The following is a 24,377-nucleotide window of genomic DNA, read 5'->3' as shown; positions in this document are numbered from 1 at the left end:
ACCCCAGGGATGCAAGGATAGTTCAATACCTGCAGATCAATCTACATGATACAGCACATTAACACAATGAAGGAGAAAAATCATATGATTATCTCAGTAGATGCATAAAAAGCATTTGACAAAATATTCACTTATGATAAAAACTCAAAAAAGTGGGTATAGAGGGAACATACCTCACCATAATAAAGGTCATATATGATAAGCCCACAGCGAACAACTTATTCAACAGTGAAAAGCTGAAAGCATTTCTTCTAAGAGCAGGAACAAGACAAGGATCCCCACTCTTGTCACTTATTGAACACAGTGTTGGAAGCTCTAGCCACAGCAATCAGACAAGAAAAAGAAATAACAGGGACCCAAATCAAAAAGGAAGAATTAAAACAGTCTATATTTGCAGATGACATGATATTATGTATCATAATATCAAAAACCCTAAAGGAAACCCTAAAGACTCCACCAAAAACCTGTGAGAACAAATGAATTAAGTAAAGTTGAATGATACAAAAATCAGTTGTGTCTATACACTAGCAATGAACTATCAGAAAGAGAAACTAAGAAAACAATCCCATTTACAACTGTATCAAGAAGAATAAAATACCTAGAAATAAATTTAACCAAGAGGGTGAAAGACTTGTATACTGAAAACGATAAGACACTGATAAAAAGAAGCTGAAGGAAACACAAATAAATGGAAAGATTTTTCATGCTCGTGGATTGGAAGAATTAACATCGTTAAAATGTCCATTCTAGCCAAAGAAATCTACATACTCAATGCAATTCCTGTCAAAATTCCAATGGCATTTGTCTCAGAAATAGAAAAAACTATCTCAAAATTTGTATGGAACCACAAAAGACCCTGAATAGTCAAAGCAATCTTGAGAAAGAAGAACAAAGCTGGAGACATCACGCTCCCTGATTTCAAACTGCTGTTGACCCTTGAACAATGCAGGGGTCAGAGGCAATCAAAAATCCACTTAGAGCTTATAGTTGGCCCTCTGGATCCACAGTTCTGCTGTATCTGTGGTTCCACATCCATGGATTCAACCAACCATGGAAAGTGCAGCACTGTCGTATTTATTATTAAAAAAAAATCCGAGTAAAAGTGGACCCCCACCGTTCAAACCCAGGTTGTTCAAGGGTCAACTGTACAGTCAAAACTACAGTAATCAAAACAGTATGGTATTGACATAAAAACAGACCTTGAGATCAATAGAATAGAATAGAGAACACAGAAATAAGGTCACTTAATTGGCCTTGTATGGGCACTAAGTTTACCACATAGGTGCCAAGAACATACAATAGGGAAGGTCAGTCCGTTCAATAAATGGTGTTGGAAAAACTGGACAGCCACATGCAAAAGAATGAAACTGGACCACTATCTTACACCATACACAAAAATCAACTCAAAATGGATTAAAGACTTGAACATAAGACCTGAAAGCATAAAACTCCTAAAAAGAACACATAAGGTGGTAAGCTCCCTGACATCTCTCTCGTGACGATTTTTTGGATTTGGCAACAAAACCAAAAATAAGTAACAAGTATCTCCATCAACAGAGTGAAAAGGCAACCAGTGAATTGGGAGAAAATATTTGTAGATCATATACTTGATAAGAGGTTAATATCCAAATTATATAAAGAACTCATACAACTCAACAGCAAAAAGACAATCAGATTAAAAAATATGCAGAGGACATTTTTGCAGAGATGTGCAGATGGCCAACAGGCACATGAAAAGGTGCTCAACATCACTAATCATCAGGGAAATGCAAATCAAAACCACAATCATATATCACCTGACACCTGTCAGAGTGGCTATCATCAAAGGGACAGGAGATAACAAGTGTCTGATGAGGGTGTGGAGAAAAGGGAACCCTCGTGCACTGTTGGTGGGAATGTAAATTGGTGCAGCCACTATGGAGAACAGTATGGAGGTTCCTCAAAAAAATTAAAAACACAACCATCATGTGATCCAATAATCCTACTTCTGGGTATCTATAAAAAGGAAATGAAAACAGGATCTGGAAGAGATATCTGTACCCCCATGTTCACTACAGCATTAGCCATGAAAGCCAAGATACGGAAACAACCTAAGTGTCCATCAATGGACGGATGGATAAAGGAGATGTGATACACGGGTATGTATATGCGTGTAAACACACATACATACGCACAGGAATGCTGTTCAACCACAAAAAGGAAGGAAATTCTGCCATTTGTGACAACGTGGACAGACCTTGAGGACATTAGGCTAAGTGAAATAAGCCAGACAGAGAAAGACAGACAATGCATGGTAGCATTTACCTCTGGAATTTTTTTTAAAAGTCCAAGTCATGGAAACAAGGGTTAAAAAATGGCTGCTACGGGCTGGGGGGTGGAGGAAACAGGGAGAGGCTGGTAAAAAGATTTCAGCTCTAAGATGAATAAGGTCTGAGGATCTAATGTAAAACATGGTGACTACAGTTGACAACACTATTATATAGTTCCAATTTGCTAAGAGAGGAGAACCTAACTGTTCTCATTTTTAAAAAAGGATAAATATGTGAAGTGATGGGTGCGTTAATTACCTAGATGGGGGCATCCTTTCACAATGCATATCAAATCAGCACCATGTATGCTTTAAATATCTTACAGTTTTATTTGTCAATTATCCCTCAATACAGTTCAAAAAAAAAAAAAGAAAATCATGCCTAGGCTCACATTTACATTTTGGGTATATTCACATCAGCAACTGACACAGTCTGAAATCCAGGTCTCGATTACTTTCCTCTACCCATAAGTCATGTCCCCCAAGCACCATCTTCCCCCGCTTAACGCCCACGTCCTTCCACTCACCAGGCTTCTCTCCTGAAAAAGTCTCCAAGAAGATTTTCAAAAGATAAACAAACTTCCGTACAGCATATGACGCTGTTCACATCCTCCATCCCCAGGAAACACCAGCCAGCTTCCCACAACAGTGAATCACAGTCAGTGTTCAGTTATCCAGGGAAGAATTAAGCGCAGACTATACACTGTCAAGTTCATTCCAGTGGGAAAGGAAGGGGCTTGCGGCCATACTCCTCCCATGAGCTCCACTCCCCCTGTATCAGGCAAAGTCAAGTAGGGAGTTCTGAAGTCCATAATTTCAATGTGTGTGTGTGTGTGTCTAAGAATACAGGGCAGGGAAATGCAGCCCCTGGACACAGCGGGCTCAGGGACCCCCTCATGTCACCGTGAGATGCAGCTCAGACATCCCTCCCCAAGACCTCTCCCCTCGGCCCAGCCCCAGGGGTAGGCGGGCTGAGACGGCACCAGCTTGGGCTGCCCGGCAGTGGGGAAACGCTTCCGAGGCTGACCCCTCACGTAGCACTTTACCAGGTCGGCACTGCTTTCCTTTCTTTCCAGGACAGGGCAAGTGACAGGATGGCCAAGCCGTCACTTTTCCTGCGGGCACATCAAAGACCCCTGACCCAGCAGCACGTGCGGGTTCCCACCCGTTACTGCTTAAACGACGTGGAGACCCATTACCCGCTAAGCCACCCAGTCTGCCCTGTGCCACGGGACCCATGACGCCTCAGCCCCACTCCCCCCTTCTTTAAAATTCACTCAGTTTACCCTGCCTCGGGCACCTGAAACTTGCTTTAAGAGCCTGACTGCAGCTGTCACCAGAGCCCCAGAGCTGCCAGGGTCACGCCCCATCCCACAAGGCCACGAGAAAGAGAGTCCGGAACTGTATTTCATCTATTTTTGTAGCTGCTAAAACAGTCACTGCAGGAGAAACAGCCCAGAATCCAGCTGTGCTCACAGTCAATATTTATTACACGAATGGACAGCCCTAGTGGTTTTCCCACTGGACAGTTTTCAAAACCATGAAAGTAATTTTTAATAAGTAAATCAGGGCTTTGGTGTGGCTCTCATAAACGTATAGGAGTAATTATTTTATATTACATGCATATAAATATTTTTGTAAGTATATCCGTGTGATAATCTGTGTATGACTGTCCCTCTAGTGGTACCCAGGCGTCAACTCTTGTTTGTGTGATGGTAACAGACTTCTCCTGGGCACCTGTGCAGAATATACTGCCCCAATTAAGCATGTGACTTCCCCGACTCACCACTTTCTGGAAGAGGACCCTGACAGTCACTGAGAGTCTATTAATGTCACCCATGACCAAGACCTTCTAAAGAAGTCCTGCCAGACTCTGTGACTGATGAATCACTAGAGAATTCTGACGACCAGATTCCAGGATTTGCGCTAATTCCTAGCTTATATTCCCATGAAATCTGACAAACTGATTGATACGTGAATGCATTTATAAACGACCAAGTTTTAAAAGGTTCCACTTCAATGACTATTGAAAAAAATTGAATGGTCATAGCCAAGACTTTTTTATGTAATGGAAACCTCCCAGGATTAGACATGAAACACCCAAAGGCGTTCCACCCATATAAGGTCTGGAAGAGAAACCTTGGAGGGTCCGACCAGTGCCTGGGGGGATGTAAAGCCAGTGAAAACCAGCAATGTCCTGGGGGGAGGGGGACCTCAGGGTCACTTACAGGGGCACAGTAAGGGGGAGGGCTTGGATCAGCTGCTGAGATGAGCTCTAGTCTCTCAATTCCAAACCAGGACCCAGAACTGGAAATCATAATGGACGCCTCGCCCCTTTAAACAGGTGGGAGACTGTCGTTTGCTCCAAAGAAATCATAAAGGAGAATTCATCATCTTACCCTATGAAACACTACACATCGATTCCATGCCCTTCTGCTCACCACACACCAACGGGGAATGTAACTGAAATCAAGGTGATTCCAAAAAAAAAAAAAAAGTGGTTGAGGAGAAAAACCTGACTTACAAAACTTTTAGTAGTAGCTTTAGACCAAATGAAGGAAAATTCTAACTTATATTAAACTAATAAATCTAGAGCAATAAAACCAAGAGAGTTTATAGTCCAAAGTTATACGTTCAAGAATAGCTTAAAGCCAAACTTATGGTTACCAAAGGGGAAAGGTGGGTATGTGTGTATATATATTCAGTCATATATATATATGACTGGATCACTTTGCTGTACACATGAGACCAACAGAACACTGTACATCATTTACACTCCAAGATAAAATAAAAATTTAAAAAAAGAAATAGAATAGTTCAAAGCAATTTATGAATACTAGAAGCAAAATAAGGTTTTGAGGGAAAGGTCATAAACTGGGTGTTACCCCTACACTTCGGGGCAACACTCTGAAGGTGAAATTGGACCTTCTCAGAAAGCACTTCTACTGCCCAGCCAGAGCTGGGACCCTAGATGAACCGAACCATTAGACAGCATCTCTTATGATCTAAATCAAATGTCCCAAACCATTCGTTAGGGCTAAGAAATGTCTGTTACAACGCATGCTTTTGTCCAGGGTCTGTCACGACCTCAATCCACATGCTGTATCACAGGCACGATTTGAACGCACGAGCAGATTTCTCACGCAAACCCTTCCTCAGAATCCTTGCATGTTTTGATGGAGACTTATCTTCCCAGCATCCAAATTGGAATGACGCCTTCACTAGATGGAGCTCACCCTGAAGTCAGCTCCTATATATCCTGGACCACCCCCCGCCGGCCCAGGCGGCACGCAGGAGGCTCAGCTCCTCCAGACCCAAGACCACCTGTCCGGCCCAGGAGCAGAGAGGCACTAGGGTGGCTCACAGGTTGGATGTGCCCACTGCCCTGCTTCCTAGCTACCTGATGCCACCACGTGCCAAAGCAGGCACGGTGAGTCTAATTTTTGAACCAGATCCGTTGGAAACTTACATTTTACGAGGCTCAACGAATCAGAGCTGCATTTATTGCCGTTCTACTGATGCAGAGCGAGCATCTGAGGCAAAAGCGGCAAGCGCTCCCGTCTGCTTTAGGCAGGAAGCCGCACTCACCTTCGGCACTCAGTTACGAGAGAGGACGCACACACGGAGCTCCTCAGCAAGTGAATTCTCCAACTGACAGCACCCCCGAGGTCACCAAGCTGCAGGAATTCTCCAAATTCTCAAATCCAACTCAAACTTCAGCGGAGGATTATGGATCCGGGAAATCACTTGTAGAAAAGGAACATGGGAAATCTGAAAAGGAACAGAAAGACCCGTCTATTAGGACCGCTTGCTGGTTTGGTTTTAAGTCACTGCTTGAGAAATAACATTATTTATTTGCCTGAAACCATTATTTTTAATAGACCCCAGAAAAAAGGTGCTTTATATTTTACTGACCTCAACCCCAACTGAAACGCCCTCACCCTGCTCCACCTTCCAGGCCCCGGGCCGGCTCGGAGGCAGACCCCTGGCCATAGCCGAGGGACCTAAGCTCCCAGGTGTCTCCCAGTCCCCTCGCCCCAATGCCCCAATGCCCCAATGCCCATGGCCTCAAAGACTGCAGAAAAGAAAAGAGCGGTTGCCGAGCGGTTGCCAAGCGGAAATTCAAAAAGCCTGCCTGGGAGCCTAATTAGGGAGAAGAATTACAGAGCGTGGCTATCATTTAGAGACTCCATCTCCAGCACTGGCCGTGCACTGAGAGAGGTGCACCCCTTCCCCCCAACCCACAGCTCTGTGCTTACTGGGGTGAGCATACACACACCACTCTGTATAAAACAGATACCTAACAAGGACCTACTGTACAGAACAGGGAACTCTGTTCAACACTCTGTTATGACCTCTATGGGGAAAGAATCTGAAAAAGAAGAGATATATGTATGTATAACTGATTCATTTTGCCGTACACCTGAAACTAACACAACATTGTAAATCAACTCTACTCCAATAAAAATGAAAAAAAAAAACAAAACGAAACCAATCCCTGTAGGAATCTGAGGACAGCATCCCGAAACTACAAGGAAGTCAAACCGAGGAGCTGACAGAGGGGACCCACAGTCCCCTCCCTCCTGGCCGTGGAGCTTGCTGTCACCTCACGGCCACCACACCTGGGTAACCATTTTCAGTCCCAACCTATCATTTCAAGGGACCCTGAGGCTCTGTGGACCTCCGAGGGGGTTCACTGTCATCTTTAATTATGCTTCAGACCCAGAAGGGATCCATCCTGACAGTTCACTCAGACAAGATCTATTAATTCATCCCCAGCATGAAGATGACCCAGAACGTTAAATATCCCACAGAAAAGTCGAATTCTATTTTAGTCAAATAGAAAAAGATAATTCAAGTAGGGCTTTCATAAAAATGTTATAAGGCAAGTTCATAAATTTCGATTAAAAAATGAATTCCTCTTTATGCATTCTCTGGTATTATTTTAAGGGCTTGCATGATTCTTTTTAAACGTATGATTTAACACAGGACAAGGCACTGGGCAAACACAGCGGGGATACGAGATTGGGACAAGATGTTAGACATACGACAGGAAGACGGCGCCCTTCTCTCTGCCAAGTGTTTACAGTAACACGACAGGTTCTGCAGAAATAGACGTTCTGGTGTCTGGACTTGGGGATCCTGACCAAGGATTCTGGCTTCTCACTGTGGGACTTACCGTGACGTGCCGTTTACTGAAGAAAGCCACCAGCTAAACACAGCTGTGCCCGCAAGCACCAGCGCTGTATTAGTATTTTCATGGGTCCTTCTGGACTTAAGTTGTAGTTTTAAATTTTTCATTGAAAAGTGAACATGCCTGAGTCAGATCTCCCCAAACCAATGCCTGTGGGCCTCTGGAGGGCTGTCTGGGTTGCCCTCCGCGTGTACAATGCTCTCACAGGGGGTGTTATTTTACCCTCCCAATAACCACCTGGGTTAGATACTAACACCCACTTTTATGACACGGGGCTTATCGATCTCAGAGAGGTGAAAGGCTCTCCTTAGTAGGCTCTAGAGTGAGGAATGCAGGCCTCCAAAGCTCTAAACCCACCGCGCCAGTAGCAAACTTAGTGCTGGAGAATTTACCTGCCCAGTGCAAAAGCACGATGGCCTGGCTCTGGAAGCCCCGTCCTCTGACACTCGGTGTGGCGGAAAAGCCAGACAAAGGTGCGGGATCTGAGCTAACGGAGAAGCCCCAACCAGAGGCTCCGCGTCAAGTTCACGTAAAGATGCCCTGGCCACCTGGGGACTGACTGTGAGAGATGGAGGGGCAGCGTTTTCCTTGAGAAAAGCATTTCACTGACAAAGTGCCAATGAACGAAGCACACACCTTAGACAGAAATGAACACAGAGACCAAAACCGCTCTCTTGCAGGGTCTACGTGCAGTCTGCCCACTACCATGCTTAACGTGGGTTATGGGCTTATTCAAAACCTCTGTTAAGGATGAGCATTTCAGATCAGGTCTTCATTACAACCTGTGATCAGATCCATCAGGAAAGCATACACTTCTGTGCAGAAAACCACCTCCGACTGCAAACACTGCCAGGTTCAAGGTCACTGGGACCGTGGAGGCCCTCACCCAAGGACTCCGCACAGCCCGCTCAGGCGGGAGGGGACACGTGGGACGATGCACGCTCGTCTTTAAAGCTATTTCTCCACTAGCCTCACCTGCATCTCCCCACAGAAATAGAGAGGAGGAGGAAGGAGTGGAAAGGAATGAACACGAATACCAAACGCACCTCTTTCTCCACAGTGATCTGGATCCGAATCACTTTACCAATGCAAAATCCACGCGATATCTGAATTCCCTGCAACAACGAGGTTTTCTTTTTCCCAACTATGTTTGGAAAGCCCAGGCCCGACCTGGGGCTCTCCACAGCCTCGGGGGGCGTTTGGCTGAGCGCCCACACTACCGAGGGTGCCCGGGGTGCCTGCCCCAGCTGGCCTCCTGGGGAGTCTGGGCAGTTTCCCCCAAACCTCCGTGCGTGTGGCCATCCAGTGTCGGCGTCCATCACTAACGGGCTTCCCTGCAGTGGAGTCTTCAGGGTTCATGAGAGGCCCGTGCCCTTCTGCTGAGGCCCAAGGTCACTGGACACGCTGCCCTGCCTATTTGCCAACTGGCCAAACTGCCCGGAGGACTAGAATCCCCAAAAGGCTCCCTGCAGAGACCAGCCTCCCCCCTCCTGACCCGCAGAAACAGAGGAGCAGGCTGGGGAGAAGCGCTCGGACAGGCCCCAGGAGACACAGCCCCGGCGGCTCCACCTTCGCCAAGGCGTCATCCACCTTCACGGCAACCCTGGGACACACACCTGACCATCAGCTCAGGAACGAAACCACCAGACCCTCAGACCGCAGCCAGGATTCGGGCCCAGGCCTGTCTGCCTGCAGAGCCCTCTTCCTCCCCACAAAGATCACCACTAAAGGACCAGAACCTCGAGGCGCGGGCAAAGGTCATCTGTCGCCACCATCTGTCTGGAGTGTCTGCCACGCTGGGGGGCCCTGCTTCAGCCCCTCACACCAGGGAGGGACAGCATCACACGGCTTCCAGGACTCAAGCCCACGACCACACACACCACCTTAATTTGAGAAAGGGGGAGGGGCGTGGGGGAGGGATGGTTGGGAGGTTGGGGTTACTAGATGCAAACTATTCTATACGGGATGGATGAACAAGAAGGTGCTACTGCAGGGCGCCGGGAGCTCTACTCAGTGTCCTGGGGTAAACCATGATGGAAAAGAATATAAAAAAAGAATGTCTGTGTGCATAACTGAGTCACTTTGCTGTACAGCAGAAATTAGCACAACATTGTAAATCAACTATACCTCAACAAAAAGTTTTTTTAATAAATTATACAAATAAATAAAAACAAAGGTACTGGGGCTTCCCTGGTGGCGCAGTGGTTGAGAGTCCGCCTGCCGATGCAGGGGACGCGGGTTCGTGCCTCGGTCCGGGAAGATCCCACATGCTGCGGAGCGGCTGGGCCCGTGAGCCATGGCCGCTGAGCCTGCGCATCCGGAGCCTGTGCTCCGCAACGGGAGAGGCCACAGCAGTGAGAGGCCCGCGTACCGCTAAAAAAAATAAAAAACAAAACAAAGGTACTGTTTCTCTTAGATGTCAATGCAGAAAAAAACACTACTGAGCAACGTTATCTGACTATTGAACACTGCACACAAGCTGAAGACTCCCAGGTTACAGCAGGTGAGCTTCATGACTGAACCTCATACTTTATGCAAAACACACCCAGGGAACCACCCAGACCCCTGATCTGCAGACAGAGCTAAAGGCAAATGTCTTTTTTCTTTTATTAACAAAGGAAAAACAGGGCTTCCCTGGTGGCGCAGTGGTTGAGAATCTGCCTGCTAATGCAGGGGACACGGGTTCGAGCCCTGGTCTGGGAGGATCCCACATGCCGTGGAGCAACTCGGCCCATGAGCCACAACTACTGAGCCTGCGCGTCTGGAGCCTGTGCTCCGCAACAAGAGAGGCCGCGACAGTGAGTGGCCCCCGCTTGCCACAACTAGAGAAAGCCCTCGCACAGAAACGAAGACCCAACACAGCAAAAACAAATAAATTAATTAATAAGAACAAGTCACCGAGACCTGCAGTTTAAAAAAAAGAAAAAAAGAAAAAACAAGCCATGATTATTATAGGCCCTTTCTTCGGCCTCTTCCCCATCCCAATGGGACACCACTCTCCAGACCAGACCCCTCGGTGGCCCAGGTGGTCGCCCAGCTCAGAATGAACACCAGGATCGCCCCCTGACCAGGCCCACCTGGGCCAGCGTGGCCTCGCTGACCTCCCACAGAACTAGCCGTATTTTACATCTACTCAACGACTTGGTGGAAAACTTGAGTGGGAGAATGCTGGTTTCAGACACGGAACAGAGGTACACAAAAGTCTCCTTGAATGACCTGGCTGAAGATGAACCCTGGTTCCTGCCTCGTGTGGACGGACACTGGGCCACTGAGAAAACAGTTCTGGATCTGACACCCGGGCTTCCAGGGAGAGGACCCACCCACCTCTCATCACCCCTCGCGCAGCGGCCCCGCCAGGCCTCAGTGCTGACGCCAGATGTGGGGCTCCACATGTTAGGAGGTCCCGCCGAAATCAGGACTCTTACTCAAGATAAAGCTGTCCTGAAAAGGAAGCCATCACATTTTCCCACAATGGGCTGGAATCAATTTTAAACGATAACGCTGGTTATCAGTTGATTGTGTCTGTGGATCAGAAGGTGATTAATGAAAACGGGGCAGAAGAAGTACGAGTTTCTAACTCTGTGAACAGCCTGAGGGAGACAAGTCTTCCAGGACTGAGAACAAATCTGCCAGCAGTGGGTCAACCACACACACCGGGACCAAAGTGGCCCAAGGCCATGGGTCCCAGGCCCGGCTCAGCCACCACACGTCCCGGTGGTCCTGTGCCTCTGTGTCATCTTCCGTGACGAGGGTCCCTCTGCTCCAACCTGTAGCTGTGAGATCAGCACATGGGAGTGGACGTGAGAATTATCCTTGATGATGGATGACCAAAAATGTCTTAAAGCTTATCTAAAATACCATGACAAGGAAGTCATAATGCAAACCTTAATGTGGACTTAAATTTTATAGTCGCTGCCTCAGAATTCTAGCAGATAGGAATTACATCAGTAACACCAATTCTGATGGTTTGGAAGCTTTTGTGTCTATAGTTGATGTTAGCCTCTTAAATACAATAGTCCTCCATCCTCCAAAAGTCCTGATAGGTGTTTGTCTTAAGTTCTTTCCACTAACCCAAACCGTAGTTTTCAGAATCAGCATATATACATATGTGTGTGTGTGTGTGTGTGTGTGTGTGTGTATACATCTCAATGCCGTAACTAGACAGTCTAATTACATAAAACATTTAAAAAAGGTCACCTGCGTTCTTTATGAAGTGTCTGCAGGATTTCATTGTTGTCCAGGTAATTACACCACTAATAAAAAGCATGCTGACCAAATAAACCTTCAACACAAAAACACACTAGAATAAAACCCCTTTGGTTGAAAATGACAGACAGAAGGGAAGAAAGACACACACACAGACACTGAATTCTTATCCGAGATTAACTTAGACACCAGGTGATCCAAAGGGCCCGTCTAACTGTGAGTCTGTGGAAGCACTATTTTGATTATTTTGCTGAAGTTCACGTCCCTTAACCTTTTGGGGATGAAGGACTGAAAGAATGAGGGAAACTGCAAGAAAGGCCACACACACACACTTTTTAAAAATAGAATCTTGGAAAGCAGGCAAGAAGCCCAGACCAGGTTGTGTTAAGAGGGGTTACAACTAATAAACTTGTGGGGCGGAATCGGGGGGAGGTATTACTTTAACTGGATTCTTTGCTGTAACACGTTCACACTATATCACACTCGGGTAATTAAGATGGAAGCTGTGAGATCAACTCTGTCCTCCCTTCCCTTCCCTCCTCCGCTCCACCCTCTGCCAGAAGCCCGGCCGGACACGGGGAGCCTGCCCCTCCGCCCTCCCGTCGCTGAGCGTGCACAAAACGGGTTATAGGGCTCCAGGGATCTGGCGCGTCACACACCCACCTGTGTCCTAGATCACATCACATCGCCGGCCTTTTAAGAGACAGAACAGGCCTCTCACCGTGAGTGTGGAGGATAGGGTTTTGAAAGCAATTAGATGAAGGTGATGGGAAAGAGAGACCGGGAATAGCCCATGCATGACCTCTGCCCCTGGGAGGGCAGAACTATTAAGTTCTGCACCAAAAGGTCGGGAAAGGTTTCGTGGGAAGGTTGTGGCTTTTTTGTTAATTTTCATAAATTACTGGTAACTGAGAAGCCTCCTGCAGGATGGATTTGCTTCTAAGAAACTGTGAGAAAACATCTCCCTTCACGTTGCCCTACATCACTTCTGATGGGTCGTGAGTCAACGTGATGCGTTTCCCCCACTTCTGTGTACGGTTGATGCGCGTGTAGATTACAGTATCCCATAAATGGATTCCATAAACATTCCACAAAGTATAGAATGAAAAGGGAGTTGAATAAACTAAATTTTCCCATAAAAAAAAGGCTAATAGTTATAAAAATGTAACTTTCAGAGAACAAATTTACGATTATTCCAACTGAATAGAAATTTTAATGTCACTGTGTTTTTAAAGTATAATTAGGGGCTTCTGAATATTCTGAAAACGGTCAAAGTGTATTCGCCCACATTTTCCCCAAATGCCAGCTGCTCTCACGATCCTGTACCTTTATGTCTGCTATTTCTTCCGCCACCTGGGGAACAGCTTCCCACCTCCAGTCTCCCAAAACCACTGTCCAGCCAAATCCAACGCGTCGCCCAGGAATGAACTCAACCGCCCCATCTTCTGGAACGTTCTAGAGGAATGTCCTCCATTCCTGCAGCCATCGCTCTTTTATAACCAAACTCCCCTTTTAAAGGCTGTGCAGACAGAAGTGCCTCTAGGGAGGGATGTCCACAGGCTGGTGTCCATATGGCTCTTGGCAACGTGACTCTTATCAGACATTCATCATCCAATAAACGTCCACTTCCTCAGTGATATCTGTAAGATCTGATGCAACTACTGTTGCAATGCCTGGCCCACTCAGCGCCCCAGAGTCCAGAAGCCTCTTCTCCCAAACTTCAAACCAAGAGACCCCAAATCCCTTACACAACTACCTGAACCAGCCCTTCAGTATCGACACGGAGCCTTCAACACAGAAAGCAGCACATCTCTGCCAAAACCAAATGATGGTCCTGCTTACGAGCCATGTGTCTTCATTTTATTGCTATAAATGTATTTTTCTTGAGTATTTCATTTACTATGTAAATTAGCAAGAAGCCAATGAGAGAGACTGAATGAATCAAAGAGGACTTCTAAACTCTAAAGCTCAAAAATGTATAGATGACTTCCCATGGCAGCTGCCCAATTGATGTCATCCATAAAAGCCATTTAAATACTGTGTCTGGGCTGAAATCCAATTAAGTCATTTCTGTCTGAATATCCCCAAAGAGCCCCCTGCTGAGTTTGAAGTGGAAATAATTGCGAACGGCGGCTTAGCCGTGTAAGCACTTCCAGAGCCGAAACCCAGCAAGAGCATGAAAATCTCCACGCCCAGCTTTTCAACTGGGCACAAAGGAAACATTTCAACGATCATTTGGCAGAAAGAAAGCCCGCGTCCTGGTGCAGCCAGGTCTCCTCAGATAATCCTCATCCCCTGCACGTGTCAAAGGAAAGCTGCGATCCGTTCATTTACGCGCGCAGTGAAATGACAAACTTGGGCTCCATTCTGTGCACAGAGGAAACCGAATCAAGACGAGATTTCAAGCCTTCTCTGAATTCATTTCCCTGACCAACCCCTTATGCAGGACACCCTGAAATCAGTAAAGCCTGAAATTCACCACCGTCCCGCGCATGTAACTTGTTCTGTGAAAATGTGCAAAGTACAGGACAGTAAGGGGATAAGATAAATCTCCCCTGTACCTTGTGATCCATTACTCAGATTTACGATTCAGCAGAACACAGGTATCTTCAGGTGACGTGCGAGAGCTGAAACCGGCGTGTCCTAACCACACATTCCAGAGACCGAAAGGGTCCCCCCTGCCTGTTCATTGCACGCAGATCCCACTGAGACCTGCTGTATCGGACCATCTGGAGTTGGTTATGACACCAGCCCCAGGTAAGAACCACTGTTGCAGAGAAAAGGAGAGCAAGTGAGAAGGGTCCAGTCAAAAACATTTATCTCCGAACCCTCCATATCGAACACCAGGCTTGTCTGAAAGAAGAGTCACCCAGATGATGAGGCCAGCCACGCCTCCGCATGCGACAAAGGACACAAGGAACCTCTTCCAGTGGCTGCACAGCCCGGTCTGCATCTCACCAGCTGCGTGCAGTGGAGGCTGCCACTTGGCCTTGGACGCTGGGTTTCCTTGGAGACAGTATCAGTCCCCTCGTTGATAAAAATAAAGTCACACTTATTCAGTGGAAATGTGATGCACATCTGCTCCGTGCAAACACTGTATGTAAATAAGGCACAGCACAGATGCCGTCCTTCTTAAGGGACTCGGTCCAGCGAGGGGCTAAAGTCAAACGTGGGATGACACAGTGGTGCTTCCTTATTGTATCTGCTGCGAGAAAACCCACCTATAAAAAAATTCAGTTAAACTTTTCTAGATAACTTCTAAAGCAGATGTGTGCTATCCAAAATACCTGCCTTAGAATTAAAAAAGCAAACAGTGGATATATGAACATAATAGTTTTACATAAAAAGTAACTTATGATGGACCAGAAAGCAGGTCTGATCTCTCCTTCCCGAGACTAACCTTCCAACAGTGAGAGGAACTGCAGTGTCCCTTCGGGCCTCTTCTGCAAGCAAAACCTTCCTAAGTTGAAAAATGACAGGTTTCCTAAATGTTCTCTCTTCTGGATGGACTTCAAGATAAGTCACCCCATAAGTATTTCTGAAGCCCTCCGAGCACTGTGCTGGGTGCCGGACACACAACAGGCAACACAGACATAGGCTTTGCCTCCACAAAGCAGACACACAGACGAGTGGAAGGTAAGAGCCCAAACGGGGGAGCTCAGGCCCCTGTGGGTCACCCTCCATCACCTCTGTATGTGACACGTGGCCTCGGTGGGGACATCCTTGCAGAGAGTGGAGACGCTGACGATGCGAAATGCACGTCAGTGCTGCCTGAGACGCATCGCGTAGGCAGCATCACAGCTGCACAGCCTCTCACGCTGCACCTGGCAGGTGTTTTCTGAGAGGAAGCAGGGCACACGTGCATTTCCCTGACCCTCCTGGTCCACTTCTCCACTCCACTTTCAGTCCAGCGCTCCAGCTTCTCGAGAGTTTTCTTTCTGCTTCAGCCCTGGATGACCCCATCCCTCCATCAATTCCTCACCTGCAGACCCCACACGTCGGTTTCCAGGGCTCTGCCCACATTGCTGCTCAGATCAAGGTCAAGGGCAGGACATACCTGAGACCTTCCCTGGGAAGGAGCAAACTAGCAGACCGCAGTCTGGGGACGGCCATCCTATCAGCTACCACTCCACGCGACAGTCCTCCCGCGCAGGGAGACGGGCGTGTCACCTGGGCGCGTGAGATGCCAGCTCCATCCCCGACTGGCCTTTCGACAAAATGCCTGTCTCTAAAGCTCAGTTTTCTCACCTATAAGATGTAGGATAAGGAGAAAAGCATTACCTTGCATACCTGCTGTAAATACTATACAAAGCACCTGGCAAAGTTCCAGGTCCCCAGTAGGTGCTCAAAGAAAACGCTACTTTGTCTCCTGTACTAGCATCTTAATATAAAGGGCTGGCATGGGGGGGGCGGGGGGAGTGAACAGAGGACCACCCTGCCCCAAAAACCCCACCTCTGAACTGGGCCTCCGGAGACGACCTGAACAACCCCGGCAGCTGCCATCGCTGGGGAGATAAGAAGCTGCTGGGGGGGACTTCCCTGGCGGTCCAGTAGCTAGAATTCCACGCTTCCAATGCCGGGGGCTCAGGTTCGATCCCTGGTCAGGGAAGCTCCACGAGCCACGTGGTGCAGCCAAAAAGAAAATAAAAAATTAAAAAGTGTTTTTAAAAGTGTGCAACACAACGGTTTAAAAAAATAAGAAGGAAAAAAGACAAAGAAAGAGAGAAGCCACTGTGGGGGGTGAGAGGACGTGGGGGGAGGAGAGGCACTCGCCATGCTTCCTTTGTGCCCTGGAGCCAGCCCTGGACTAGGGCCTCTCACCACTCTGTCCCTCAGACCTTCTCCTTTTCTTTCTGTGAACGTCCTACACCCTTTGTGTGTGTAACCAAACTATGAAAGTAAAAACACAACTGTCCCTCAACCATGCGCTGTGTCACAAGACCATGCAGGGAGGCAAGGGAGCTGGTCAGCGGATGGGGCCGGGGCCCCACAGAGCACGGTGAGGGCGGATGACCACCGGCCGTCCCCAGGGAGCCGGCGGCCCAGGGCAGCAGGGAGCGTCCAAGGCGAGAAGGTAAGGTGACATCTAGACCTGAGGGCTGCATTCACAAGGGGGTCCGAGCTGACCCAGCCGCCTGCGGAATCAAGCCACAGGGCGTCGGGGGCTGGCAGAGACGCCCACAGGCCTCCCGGCTTCACGCCCACTCTGTAATCTGTGCAGCAGTCTCTCTCCTGACCCTGCTCTTCCCTCCATTTAGAAAATCAGAACACCTGCCAGCTCCAATCTTCCAGCCCTCCTCTCCTTCAAGGCCACCGGAGAATCCCGGCAGGACTTACGCCAGCCAGCCATGAACGCACATAATCATCCCAGCTCGAGCTCTGCGCGCGCAGCAGCGACGTGCTCTCCCACTGGCTGCTTCCCGTCTCGGTGCAAGTCCTTCTCAATGGCGTGTGCTCAATACGCTCTGCCTTGGAGATCATTCTTGTGGACAAAAGACAGCAACCAAAACACCCAGACACACGTGACACTTGATCCCACGGGATCCTGTACCCGGTGGCATCTTCACGAGCGCCGAGCCCAGACGCCCCGCCGTCCTTTCAGAGAGACCAAAATCAGACCCTGGAACGCGTGGGCGAACCTCCCTCACCGGGACCAGCTTTCTGCGTTCTCCTCACACGCACCTGCCCCTCTCTTATCTACCCTAAGCCCTGCCCTGCCTACCTTCACCTTCAGCCCACGAGTCCAAGAATTCTGTGCCGTGGAGCTACACACACCGAGGAAAGGAAACAGACCAAGGAACTGGCTGTCACTTACTCAGCACTTACTGGGGATACAGACAAGGCTAAGACTCCTCCTGCATCGGCACCTTCCGTCCTAACACCAGGATGCCACTTCACTGTCCCCAATCACACCAGAGAAGTCAGGGGATGCACACAGGTGTGCCATGCACACAGGTGTGCCCGGTGCACAGGTGCAGTGAGAACTGCAAGCCCGCTGACCTGGGAGTCCCTAGCCTTGACCCTGTGCGTCCTGCCCCTCGTGCGGAGACCAAGGAGAGCCAGACCGTGCAGGGTGACCGAGCCAGACGCTGCACTGACCCTTTCTTCCAGAGGAGCAAGTGCTTAGGGGGAAACCAGTAACGATCTCTGTCAACCATTGAGGTTTCACTGTGTCATGTGGACACAGACAAGATTTCTAAATGATACAGATTTCCTAGAGACCAGAAGCTAAACTTACTAAAGAAAGTTCTTCAGGAAACTCTTACGTACTTTCCAAAATGTTCCTCGCCCCGCCCCCATTAAAAAAATGTTGTCACTGGGACTTCCCTGGCGGTCCAGTGCTTAAGACTTTGCCTTCCAATGCAGGGGGTGCGGGTTTACTCCCTGGTCGGGGAGATCTTAAAAAAAAAAAAAAATGTTGTCACTATTTTCATTCAAATTTCCCACCAGGCACCCTTACCCTCCTGCACCCAAGAACACGGCTGGCAGGATGTGGAGGGGAGTGCAGGCGAGGCCACCGTAATGACTCCTTGAATGGATATTCATTTTTTTACCCACTTTTGGGTGCGCGATGGAGGGGGCCGTCCGCCTTCTACCCCGTGCCAAACACTCAGGGACCTTCAGGCCTGTGCTGTCTCACTCACCTACCTGTAAGCACAGGAATGAGCTTTTCTTAGACTTTGATATAATGCCATTTCGTTTTGTTTATTTAAAGTAATGGGAAGATTTCAAAGAACTCACCTGTTCATGTTTGGTGTGGGATATAAGGGACAGGCTAATGACACATGAGGAAATAGGAACACAGACCCACAGCGTCTGGGAATTTGGTGCATGATAAAGGGTGCCAGCTCAAGCCCTGGGGAAAAGGTAAGATTTCTCCAAACAAGGCCACAAGATGCCTTGGTAAACCGTCCGGAACCTTCACATCCTACGACAGGACGAACTCCAAATGCGCTGAAGATTTACAGTGAAAAACAGAAGCACAGGAGGACATATGGAAGAAATACTTTATAACCTTGAAGGAAGAACTTCTTTTAAATCTAAGATGAAAACTCCAGAAACCACAAAAGATGAATTCAATATATATAAATATAAAAACTTCTGTACATGTCAAAATATATTCCAGGCAAACTCAAAACACAAAAAGTTAGGGGAAATATTTGCAATTCATGACACAAAGGGCTACTTGTCCTGACACAGTGAGCGCTCCTTAAAATTGATTAGAGGAGGGTGGGAGGGGGGGAGGGAGGGAGATGCAAGAGGGAGGAGATATGGGGATATATGTATATGTATAACTGATTCACTTTGTTATAAAGCAGAAACGGACACACCATTGTAAAGCAATTATACTCCAATAAAGATGTTAAAAAAAATGATTCGAGGAAAAGAAAAATTGGTTAATTTGAAAGAAGAGAAACAAATCCAAAGAACAATGGACACAGGAAAACCAGGAAAGAAAATACCTGGCTCCCAAACATAAGAAAAGGTACTGCACTTCACTCATAATATAATAAACGTAAACTAAAATCACACCAAGATCTCACCTCTCACCCATCAGGTTGTGAGATCAGAAAGTACTGGGTGGGCCAAAAGGCTCATCTGGTTTTTTCCGTACGATGGCTCTAGTAGCACTTAGTTGTCTTTAACTTCATTCAAAACAATTTTTGTTAGATTGTATGTGACAACTGTCATGTCAGCGTGCATTTAAAAAAAAGACTTAATCATAATTGGTGAATTTTTGTGTAGCCATTTTACTATTGAAGGTGGAAGGAAAAAAGCAACATTTTCAGCCTATTATGCTTTATTATTTCAAGAAAGTAAAAACACAGCTGAAATGCATAGAAAGATTTGTGCAGTGTATGGAGAAGGTGCTGTAACTGATCGAACGTGTCAAAAGTGGTTTGCAAAGTTTCGTGCCGGAGATTCCTTGCTGGACGATGCTCCATGGTCGGGTCGACCAACTGAGGTTGACAGCAATCAAATCGAGACATTAATTGAGAACAATCGATGTTATACCACGCAGGAGACAGCCGACATACTCAACATATCCTGATGAAGTGCTGAAAATCGTTTGCACCAGGTTTGGTCGTGAGTCACTTTAATGTTTGGGTTCCACGTAAGCTAAGCGGAAAAACGGAAAAAATCCTTCTTGATCGTATTTCCGCATGCGATTCTCTACTTAAACGTTCTGTTTTTAGAACAAATTGTGACAGGCGATGAAAATTGGATACTGTACAATAATGTGGAATGGAAGAGATCGTGGGGCAAGCGAAATGAACCACCAACCACAGCAAAAGCCGGTCTTCCTCCAAAGAAGGTGGTGTTGTGTCTGTGGTGGCGTTGGAAGGGAGTCCTCTATTATGAGCTCCTTTTGGAGAACGAAAGATGAATTCCAACAAGGACTGCTCCCAGTTAGACCAACTGAAAGCAGCACTCGACGAAAAGCGTCCAGAATTAGTCAACAGAAGACGCATCATCTTCCATCGGGATCACGCAAGACCGCATGTTTCTTTGATGACCGGCCAAAACCACTACAGCTTGGCTGGGAAGTTCTGATTCATCCACCGTATTCACCAGACATTGCACCTTCGGATTTCCATTGATTTAAGTCTTAACAAAATTCTCTTAATGGAAAAAAATTCAATTCCCTGGAAGACTGTAAAAGGCACCTGGAACAGTTCTTTGCTCAAAAAGATAAAAAGTTTGGGGAAGATGGAATTACGATGTTGCCTGAAATATGGCAGAAGGCAGTGGAACGACAAAAGGGGGAATGCATTGTTCAATAAAGTTCTTGGTGAAAATGAAAAATGTGTCTTTTATTTTTACCTAAAAAAACCAGAGGCACTTTTTGGCCCATCCAATAGGATAATAGTAGCAAGGCATCTGGGTCAACTTCCTACTTTGTGCAATTTGGTTAAGATGTGAGGGAGCTGGATGAAGGGTATACAGGAATTCTTTGTACTATTTTTTGCAACATTTTGTAAGCCAAAATGTATTTCAAAAGTAAAAAAAATCAATTTTAAGCGTGATGAAGTAGCATACTGCAACGGGTGGCAGTGGGCGCAGGTGCTCACAGGCTGGTGAGGAAAGTACAGAGCCACACGGCTCCACGGGGAATGCGGGTAGGACGTATCAAAATGGACTGAAAGGACACGGCCGGAATGCCATCAGTAGGCAAACAGTTTAATAAGTAGCACCATAGTGAAGTGCCATCCACCTGCAAAACAGGATGAATGTCTCTAAGTTCTAAATAGGCAAGACTTCCAACATGCATACTTAACTCAGAAAAGTAAGGTAAGGACATTTTGGGTTCTTCTCCGCAAATGTATTTACCCACGAAGAATCTTAACCACCACTTTGCTGCCCCGTTAAGCTGACTGTAATTACAGACCCGCCGGTGAACTTCACTACGTACCAGGAACCTTGGTGGGTTCACCACAGGCTTCTCCATCTAAATAATACATAAAAACATGTTTTTAACCCAAGCTACGCAGATCTCTGGGGAACCTCACTAGTCCCTTGTGACAACATGAAGATGAAAGCGTTCCACGCGTCATCCATTTCTTCTCTCCAAATCAGTCCCCAAACTCTAAGGCTACTTTTTATTAAATCGAAATGAATTCACAGACCATAAAAATTCACCAACTAAAGTGTACGATTCAGTGGTTTTACTTATTTTTAAAAATAAGTAAAGGAGAAGTGTCTTCATATTATAAGAAGAAAGAGGCAGAAAGCCAGAAGAAAACAAATGGCTTGAGTAACCTAGTACTTAGCTATTTCCAGAACATTCTGGATGTACACACAAGAAACCTTGGCCTTGGCCCTGCTGAGGCACCATCTGGATGCCTGAGACAGAAGGGAGGCTTCCCTTGATGTTAGGTTTCAGCTGCCTTTTAAAAAAAAAAAAAAAAACATGCATTAAAATTTTAAAAAAATTTTTTTCGACAAAATGATAACAGTAGACAGAAGAAAACAAAACTTAACAACAAGCTAACTTTAACTCCTACGCCTTTCACAGAATATCAAAATCCCACAGATAGTTACGTTCGAACACGCATCTTCGGGAAGTAGGAGATAATTTAATCCTGGCTCTGAAATAGACGGATCACAACGGTAAATTAATGAAAATGAGGCTGTAAGTTTGTTCTCCTAGGAAATGACTTGAATCGGATTAATACAGCTAGTCATCCTGCAGTCAGACCTTACCCAAGCGGATGAAACTGCTTGGAAATCCGCAGTCAGTGTCAGAACCTTTAACAAGTTATGAAACCATAAACCGATGAGTCCACGCTACATCACTGACAGAGTTCTTCAGTGTCAGATTTCTAGAAACATCCAGTTTCTGTGGGAAGGCAGACACCAATAGGATTTCCCAGTTTAAGGCCTTTTGCTTTGTTTTAACTGATTACGGTTACCAAAGGCTTGGTACCCACCCCTAAGCCCGACCACGGGAGACTCGCAATGAATCCATGACGTCTTCCTTTACTGTTATGAGGAGCTTTGCCCACCGCTGGGCAGGGATCCCACAAGGCCAGGACCGTGACCCCCATCGATCCTGAAGCCCGAGGGCCTGTCTGGAACGTGGTCCCCCCATACCTGCGCGGGAGTGCTTAAGAACTTCATCCCACCTGCCCCCATCAGAAGGCCACCTGCCGCTAGGGGTGCCCTCTTCTTCTCCTTGGAAAGACGTGGAAACCACTTTGCCCTCACAGGGCACTACTCCCTGCCCTAGACCCTGCGTTCATCACCCACCACCCAAAAACAACACACACTGTTTATTTCTGTGCTGAATAAATTAAAAAATCAACCAAGGCTTCAGACCCCTGTCAACATTTAGGGGCTGCCCCCAAAGCTAGTATAAACGCTGAAATAGGGGTGAGTCCTTCCAAAGGTTCTCAGTGTCCAAGGGAAGAGGCCTGTAAGTCAATGTCAACTCTTCCTGAGAGGGGATGGGGGGAGGCAGGGGAAACACTGAACAGAAAAGGTTGGTGGCATAAGATGCCAGTCAAAGGCCTAAAAAGGATAATAAATGTTATGTCTTGGGGCCGGGAATCTAAAATCAAAAGGGATTTTGGTGACTTGATCTATTTCTGCAGGACCACCCTTGTAACCAGCACAGGACACTTTCACCCCCATGAGTGCCATCCAAGCAGCCCCAAGAGTCAAAGTTCACAGGAAAACGTTGAACAAAATGATCTTATTAACCCAGCTCCCCAGGGCTGACGACCTGTGAGCCGTCACCTTAGTGTCTGACTTTCCCATGACACCTCTTCCTTTCCACGGGATCAACCCGTACTGCGCTCACTTGCGTCACAGAGACGTGATCAGTGTGTGTTCAGCTGGCTGAACTGACCTGGTGGGGGCTGGGCGGTACCGGGGAGGGGAAGAGCGGTGACGCAGGACCTTGGAAGGACACCACATCACCTGTCTCCTGCATCACCACAGGCAGGAGGGATGCTGAGATCCAAGGCCAGCAAGCCCATCACAGCACCAGACACGACCACCTCCAACACCTGCTTCCGACGCCCCGCGATCACACTCCGGGCCCCCCTCTGCTGATGCTCGAGGGCAACCAGGGCCCTCGCCGACACCCCTCAGGTGTCCCGACGTGAGAAAAGGAGCGAGCTCCACAACCACGTCACCTTAAACCACAACGAGATGGAATCACTCACCCCTCTCAGTTGAAACTGAGTATCTCATAAGACGCTGAAGGGCGGCACGGAAAGTACAGAGATGGGAAAAGTTCCCCCAGAGGAAGGGGGAATGTCATCAATGACAAGAGAACTTCCTAAGAGCAGCAGAGCTGCCCACTGCCCGCTGCCCACTTACACTCACATGTGCCTTTGCATGAACGTCTTTCATAAGCGGGTAGCACGTCAGGACCCGCTGTGACGTTGCAGTGTCGCCAGAATCACAATTTCAACTTCAAGCACTTTAAACCGCCCTGCTGGTGGGTGTTCCGCGTGCCTGCACCGAACAAGAAATCCCATCTTCCCGAGACCCGTCATAAAGCGGAATCTGCTTCCTCCAAAATACTCGGTCACACACAGGATTTTTACGCCAGAGTAAAGGAAATGGCGCTTTCTGGTGCTGGGTTCTCCCTCCACACAAGCCGGCAAAGCACAAGTCGTTGATGTTCTCCTGTCTTTTCATTGTAAATGGTTTACGTTCTCCTAAAGCCTTAGAGGTAAAAATCTAGTTTTACTGGAAAAGAAGGGAGAAAAGGGAGGGAAAAGAAGAGAGAAAAGGGAGGGAAAAGAAGAGAGGGAGGGAGGGAAGGAGGGAGGGAAGGAGGCGACCCAAGCTCTCAAGGCCCCTTGGAACCAGGCAGGGTTTCTGACCAGACGCACGGACACGGACACGGGGCCTGATGCTTCTTGGCTGGAGGGCTGCCCCATGCACTGCAGAAGCTGAGCGGCTCCCCAACCCTCCCTCGAGCTGTGATGATCGAAAACATCCCCAGACATCTGAGGCGATGCCACCCGTCCCCTGGGGATGAAATCACCGGGCTGAGAACCGCTGAACTAGAATACATGTAAATTAAACAGGCCAGGTTTGGGTTTTTTTTAAAACAGCAAAAATAAGACAGAAATATTCACGCATTTTCTAACTATTTTGGAATAGGATTAGAATATTTAGGCGGCAGTCGCCTTAATTATCCCTTCCAAC

At 47.4% G+C, this 24,377-nt stretch overlaps 1 protein-coding gene across 7 annotated transcripts in view; it reads right to left on the bottom strand.

The window, feature by feature from the left end:
• Window positions 1–24,377, bottom strand: part of NCK2 (NCK adaptor protein 2) — a 136,239-nt gene that overhangs the window by 67,970 nt on the left and 43,892 nt on the right. For 6 of the 7 annotated variants that reach the window (XM_032651981.1, XM_032651986.1, XM_032651987.1 and 3 more), the window contains exon 2: window positions 5,897–6,079. The gene's annotated coding sequence lies outside the window, so the exon portion shown is untranslated. Of the gene's footprint in view, window positions 1–5,896; window positions 6,080–18,168; window positions 18,271–24,377 lie in introns of those variants that run through there. The other variant, XM_032651983.1, reaches the window with a different exon arrangement.

This window comes from Phocoena sinus, chromosome 13, assembly GCF_008692025.1.
Source record: "Phocoena sinus isolate mPhoSin1 chromosome 13, mPhoSin1.pri, whole genome shotgun sequence".
Lineage (NCBI taxonomy): Eukaryota > Metazoa > Chordata > Mammalia > Artiodactyla > Phocoenidae > Phocoena > Phocoena sinus.
This window is presented reverse-complemented; position numbering and strand designations above follow the sequence as displayed.